This window comes from Rhinolophus sinicus, linkage group LG02, assembly GCF_036562045.2.
Source record: "Rhinolophus sinicus isolate RSC01 linkage group LG02, ASM3656204v1, whole genome shotgun sequence".
NCBI lineage: Eukaryota > Metazoa > Chordata > Mammalia > Chiroptera > Rhinolophidae > Rhinolophus > Rhinolophus sinicus.
The window spans coordinates 64,280,683-64,288,298 of NC_133752.1; the positions used below are offsets into that span (position 1 = coordinate 64,280,683).

The window sequence follows — 7,616 nt, forward strand, 5'->3', positions numbered from 1 at the left end:
TCTGTTGGAAAACTCAAAAGTTTCTGTACAATTCTTATTTTTCAGTAATAACTTTTTACAGATATGTAATATCTAAATTTTCTACTTAACTGATAATGATTCTTAAATTAAGATACACATTAAGGAATCTGTGGGAATGGTTTCTGACTTCTAACTTTTGGTTTTGCTCTTTGATCTTATCTGCCTTTAAAAGACATGTTGCAGTCCTCTTCTTCATGCAAAAAATAAGAATATTACAAATGCTAATAGATGCAATATGAAAACAGCTGTCCAATTTATAGCTTTAAAAAGTTAGGACTAGGCAGATTCTCCTATATCAACAGCCTAAATGTCACAGTGTAAGGTACAACAGTCCCTCCTCTTCCTCTCAGCCATCCACTCAGCAGCTGGAAAGCAGCAACCATGTGTGACTGCATCTCCATCCATGTTGGCCAGGCTGCTGTGCAGATTGGCAATGCCTGCTGGGAGCTCTACTGTCTGGAACATGGCATCCAGCACCATAACCAGATGCCAAGTGACAAGACCACTGAGGGGTAGAGGGAAGAGATGACTCCTTCAACACCTTCAGTGAAACAGGCCCTGACAAGCATGTGCCCAGGGCAGCGCTTGTAGGCCTAGAACCCATGGTCTATAATGCACTGGTACCTATGGCCAGCTCTTCCACCCTGAGCAGCTCACCACAGGCAAGGAAGATGCTGCCAATAACTATGCCCAGGGGCACTACACAATTGGCAATGATATCATTGACCTTGTCTCGGACTGGCTGACCAGAGCACAAGTCTTCACAGCTTCTTGGTTTTCTACAGCTTTTGTGGGAAAATTGGTTGTGGGTTCACCTCTCTGCTGATAGAATGTCTCTCTCTGTTGATTATAGCAAGAAGTACAAGATAGAGGTCTCCATTTATTCTCCATTTATCTAGCACCCCAGGTTTCCACAGCTATCGTTGAGCCCTACAACTCCATCCTCACCACCGACACCACCTTGGAGCACTCTGATTGTGACAGCAAAGCCATCTATGACATCTGTCGTAGAAACCTCGATTCTGAGCATCCAATCTATACTAACATGAATAGGTTGATAGGTCAAATTGTGTTCTCCATCACTGCTTCCCTCAGATTTGTTGGAGCCCTGAATGTTGACCTGACTGAATTCCAGACTCACCTGGTGCCCTGTCCCCACATCTATTTCCCTCTGGAGACATATGCCCCTGTCATCTCTGCTGAGAAAGCCTAACATGAGCAGCTTTCTCTAGCAGAGATCATCAATGAATGCTTTGAACCAGCCAACCAGATGGTGAAATGTGATCTTTGCCATGGTAAAACATGGCTTGCTGCCTATTGTATGATGGCAACATGGTTCCCAAAGATGTCAGTGCTTCCATTGCCACCATCAAGACCAAGCATACCATCCAGTTCGTGGGCTGGTGCCTCACTGCTTTCAAAGTTAGCATTAATTACCAGCCTCCCACTATGGTACCTGGTGGAGACCTGGCTGAAGTACAGTGACCTATGTGCACGCTGAGCAGTGTCACAGCTATTGCTGAGGCCTGGGTATGCCTGGACCACAAGTTTGACCTGAGAGATGCCAAGCGTGCCTTTGTTCACTAGTACATGGGTGAGGGCATAGAGGACAGAGAGTTTTCTGAGGCCCATGAGGACATGGCTGCCTGTGAGAAGGATTATGAGGAGTTTGGTACATATTCTATTGAAGGAGAAGGTGAGGAAGAAGAAGAGGAATACTAAAGTTAATATGTCACAAAGGTGCTGCTTTTACAGGGAAACTTATTCTGTTTTAAACACTGAAAAGCTGTGGTCTCATCAGTTGTATGTAGCAGTGTATACTCTCATATACAATTACTGGCCTATGTTTTAAAACACGATGCTTTGTTACAGATCTAACCTATCCATTTCTCTGATCGGTTTGAACAAAACATTCCCTGTTTTAAAAAATAAAAAGTTAGGATCAAAGTTATTTTTATTTTGTAGAAATACTAAATGTTTATTGAGTAATTCAAACACTTTGAACAGAACGTTTGATTATTAGGTTGCACTAACAGTTGTTTATGATCAGCGTCCATATTGTTATATAATAATAACTTCAATTTCAATGTTTTAGCTTTTTGTAATTAATGTTATTATGTCACTAGGTACATTTTTTTTTCTCACAGAAAGTCTTTCTCTGTGAAGAAGGGTGTATCAATTAATTTACAAACATACTCATTAATCTACATAACAATTTCTGAAGGTTTTTCTAATATCACATAACACACTTCTGTTTCTGTAGAACATACTCCTGCAAAAATTTAAATTCAAAATCACATTTTTAAACAATACATTCTTTTATATTTTTATACAATATAAAAAGCTACCATATTTTGCCGTGTATAATGCAGTCTTTTGCCCAAATTTGTGAGGGAAAAATAAAGATATGCATTATACATGGGTAGTACTAATTCCATATCTATATAAATGTTTTTAATTCTTTTATTTATGCTTATGAGTTAAAAGTGTAACTCTAGAAATCAATAACAATATCCATATGCAAAATGATACTGTGGAATATGGTAATCGATTTTGTTGAACTTTCAATGACAAAGAATTCTTGGCCTTTTATGATGAGTAAGTATTGTAAATTTGTTACCAGCACATAAAATTTATTGTACCTTGTATCTGTTCTTGTGTTTTGTAGTTATTTGTTACATAAAATTTCTTATACCATAATATGTTGAAAAATAAATGCTAAAATTCCTTTCTAATACAAGCAACAAGTACCTAAATGTAAACAAATAAAAAATTGAGTTAAAAAATTAAAACAAAAGATTTTTTTTCCCCTGAAAGTTTGGGCCAAAAATGTGGGAATGCATTATACTGGGAGAACATTATACACAGCAAAATATGATAGTTGTGTTTCCAGCAACGAAACTGAAAAAAATTTTTCCTCCTTCCCATTACTATTGTGTTCAAATCATACACATATTTTTATATTTCCATGTTAGCCATATCTGGGCATTTATCAAGTCATAATGAAAAATACTTTCGATAGCTTTGTTCTGAGATTGTCCTCCTTATCATTAGCCTATCCTAAAATAGATCATTATGGTATCAGTGAAAAGTGGTATTTTCACTACCCTCTCTACTACAAATCTACCCAATATTTCTGAGCAAACATAATGTCATGGCAATTCCACATTTTTAGTCTTGGCTGACTGTTACTTTATTAGAATCCTGCCAAGTGCTAATGTTCATAGGTAAACTATGAAACACCTGCTTCTATCAGTCTTTAATTCAATACTCTTTCCTTCAAATATTTTTTTTTTTTTGCTTTGTTTGGAAATGATTTCTTTATAATTTGCTCATAATTTCTGTTAAGGTTTTGATGCTTTTGTTGCTTCATTAGCCACATTATGACCCCACAAATAAGACACTAGTTTTAACATTCCTGCACCAATTATGGCTACAAAACTGAACTTGGTACACAAGAGATCATACATTTAAGTACAATTAGTAGTATTTCTTTGGGACTTCAGAGTTCTTTCCACTGCCATCGTTTCGTTTACGACTGACAAGGTTCATCTTTACCTGGGCCCTGTGCTCTTGGAATCATTAGCAGTTAAGAAATCCCCCCACCCAATTGTGTTCTTTGTTTACTGCAAAGAACCATCTTTCTTCATCATAGGACTTAGATAAGACTCAAGGATGTCCTTTGCTTACCTAACTCAAGGCCAGACACAGAGCCTCCAAATTTCCATTCTTTGTCTCATACTTGATTAGCTTAACTATTTGTATCCGCTGACTATTCTGGACAAAATACTTGACCAAACTTTCATTAAGCCTCTCTCCTACTTCCAAGACGCTGAACTTTGACACACCCTCAGACTGGGCCATCATCAGACTATGGAACAACCTTCCATAGAGGCCCCACCTGAGAATCTGCTGACCACAGGGTAAGAAGTTCCCTGATCAAGGGTCTGATTACACCCCCTGCTCAACCATCTGTACCTACCCAATGCTTCTAGCCTTATTTAGCTCTTTCCTTTCTGCTTGACCTGTGAACCAATTGTAAATGTTGTAATTGGAATGATCTCCCTAGCGCAACAGTTCACCTCTCTCTATTGCAATAGTCTTTTCAGTAAAATCTCTCCTTACCTAGTTCCCAGTTTGTCTTCATTTGAAAGTTTTTGGGTGCTGTGATTCACATGGAGTGTTGACCACCCTTGAACCCTGCTGTCTTTATTCATATTCATTCCAGCTTCTCTGATTCTGTGTTTTTTGTTTTTTTTCTGGCCGGGAACTCACCACTGAAGATGAGGCTCAACTCCTCATCCATTGTTCTGGACATTTGTCTGTTGTACCATGATAAGGAGTTACTTGGTTTCTTTCATGCATAGAAAATTTGGGGGCCCCTCTGTGAAGCTTTTTTTTGTTTTTTCTTGACTCCTCAAGCTGGGGATTGTGTAAGGGAATTCCCTTAGCTCCTTAACTGGATATTGCATGGAGGGGTTTCCTTTTTTCCTTTGTTCTTTGGTAAGAGTGTGAGGGAATTAATCAAGTTGACCTCTTTCCCAGCTCCCTTAAGGTTTTATCTCTGATTCAATTATCTCTGACTCTCCCTCTTTTAGGCACCCTGCCTCCACTTCCCCCATTGACTACATGTTTTTCCATTATGGAACTGTCTGACTCTTAGTCGGCTTGGGTTGCCATAACAAAATATTATAGACTAGGGAACTTAAACAACAGAAAATTATTTTCTCAACATTTCTGGAGGCTAGAAGTCTGGGATAATGGTATCATCATGGTTAGGTGTGGTGAGAACTCTTTTCCTTGCAGATGGCTGCCTTCTTGCTGTGTACCCCCATGGCATTTCTCAGTGCTTGCACATGGAGAGAAAGATGGAGCTCAAGCTCTCTAGTGTCTCTTCTTCTGAAGGCACTATTCCCATCATGAGGGCTCTGACCTCATTTCCTCATCTAACCCTCATTCCCTTCTAAAGGTCCCATGTTCAAATACCATCACCTTCAAAGTTAGGGCTTCAACAACATAAATTGGAGGTGGGGGTGTATAAACATTTAGTACAAAACAATTACTAATTCTGTTCACTATCTTGAGAAATGACAAGATTTTACTGTGGAACCACTTTTAACACCTCCCAGTACTATCACCCACTCTTTTACTTTCTTCCTTTTTTCCACCTTTGATCTTCTCTTAGTTCCTGTGAATCCTTTGATCTTTCCCCCATTAACATCCTCAATACCTCCACCCTTCTTATCACTTCTGCCAGACCATTTCTTTCCCACTCTAGCCCCTCAACTCGTTACAGCCACTCCAAACTCCAGCTTTTGCTGCCCCTCCACCTCACTGGGGGCTCTCAAGAGCCTTAGGAACCCTCAAAACAACCACTGAAACTGAAAAAGTTAATTGGAAACAAGCTAGATGTTGTGTCTACTTATATGAGCTTTGAGACACCTAGATGGCCATTTGCACTCTGTTTGGTCCCTTGTCCAAAATTTAGTTTGCAGGCTAAATAAGATTACATACTAGAGCAAAAAAAAAATCTTAAAGGTCTCTGCCACAAATATCTTCAAACCTCATGCTGAGGTTTATATTATACTATTCCAATAACTATTATAATATAAACAATAATATAAATATTATTATGTTTATATTATAATATTGAGCAGGTAACCTCAAATTGCCCCACCTACCAGAAACACAATTCTGGTAAAACAAACAAACAAACAAAATAAAAAACACAAAACAACCACGTATAAATCCAAAGCAAAAACAAGAGCCAAGCCTTTTTATAAACCAGTGAGCTTTGTATATCTGTGTATATATCTGACTAATGGCTAAAATTTTAGACTTGAACCCATAAGCTCTGTATTTGTGTCTGTCTGTTGTGTGCACATGCATATATTCTATGTATGTTCTATGACTGGAATTGCACTATTCTCCCCAAATTCATATATTGAAGATCTATTCTCCAATATGGCCATATTTGGAGATAGAGACTTTAGGGAGGTTATTATATTACATTAAGTCATAAGGGTGGAGCCCTAATCTAATGGAGCTGATGTTCTTATAAGAAGAGGAAGAGACATTATGTGTGCTTTGTCCTTCAAGAAAAGGTAAGAATGTCCCCAAATATAATTCAGAGATTATCAGGGCTGTCATTCTCATGGCCCAGAAGGCAAAGCTGATTTTTCCTCAATTTTAGACAGTGAGAACCACCTCTAGATTTCAGTGGGCCAGTCTGCCCCAGTGAAGAGGCACCAAGAGCCGTGAAAGCAGGATCACCACAAAAAACAACAGAGTATTTTGTTCTGACAGCCCAAGCAGGCTAATGTATGTATGTGCATATTTATGTAAGTTAGATGTGTGCAAAATTTTCCTATCTCTGGATGATATTGCCACATTAAATTATAAAATGTCTTAAAGGAGTTTTATTCTGATTGGTTTAAAGATAAACAAGTGCTTAAATAAGTTGGATATACCTAAAATTGCCAAAAATTAAGGCTAATACAGTTTTTTTCCATTTCGATATGTTCCTTCTAAACTACCACATGGTACTGACTGAATAAGCTTGCATTACATTACTAGATGTTTAAGATGATGAAAAATGTAAATTTATGATTAATCAAATTGAATCATTATTTTGACAAACTTTAGTTCAATAGTAATTATATTATATGATATATCAGCATGAAGATATAATCTCAAAGATATTTTGGTAACAGAATCTTAGACTTATTTAAATTAGGTTAATTAATGACTATTCTTTAAACATCTAAATCATTTCTAAGCAAGATAAAATACTGAAATATTATATACTAAGCCTAATTTTAAGGCCGTATGTATTTGGGTTTATTAACAAATTAGTTCATTTTTTGCCCCATTGACAAGTTATATTACAAGCATATAAATGATTATAAGAATATGGAGGATGTATATTCCTAAACTCTAATACAAAATTCTGGTCTATGACAGACGTTTCACAAGTATCTGCTTTATAGTTTTCTATGTGAAATAGAAGTTATTGTAGTAAAATTTATAATTGATGTATGTTAGTGAGATGCTACTAGAAGAAATACTGGCAGAGAAAAACAAGTTTCTGTACAAGGTACACAGGAAGTGTTGTGCTTTTTATTGTTTTGTTTTGTTTTTAAAGGAAAAAGGAAGTAATTTTTCCCCAGTGTAAAATGTTTAATTGTTCCATATGAAAAAGAGAAAAGTACAGGACAAAACCTGAATGGATAGAGAAAGCTGTAAAGTTTCATGGAGCCACAAATTTATTTGCTGTGCTCAGAGCTATGAAAGCTTTGATGGGTTTATTTTTAAGAATTTTTTGAAAAGTGCTTTTGTACAAAATAGTATATTGATGCAAAACTAGAATCTGGGTTTATCTCTATTAAAATGACAAATTTTCTTGAATTATTGGTCTGCTCTTAATAAGAAGCCATAAAATGTGTAGCTTTACATTCTGAATAATTTGCCTGGAAGGTAAAAATTCTGTGTCATGTCAGAATTGTTTCTTGTGCTTTATTTTGAATTTATCATGACTTTAATTACTTGAGAAAACAAGATTTTCTCACTTTATGCTAAGGTTCTTTACAATCATT

At 36.8% G+C, this 7,616-nt stretch overlaps 1 pseudogene; it reads left to right on the forward strand.

Moving 5' to 3' along the window:
* Window positions 1–402: 402 nt before the first annotated feature.
* Window positions 403–1,807, forward strand: LOC109453737 (tubulin alpha-1A chain; annotated as a pseudogene).
* The last annotated feature ends 5,809 nt before the right edge of the window (window positions 1,808–7,616 follow it).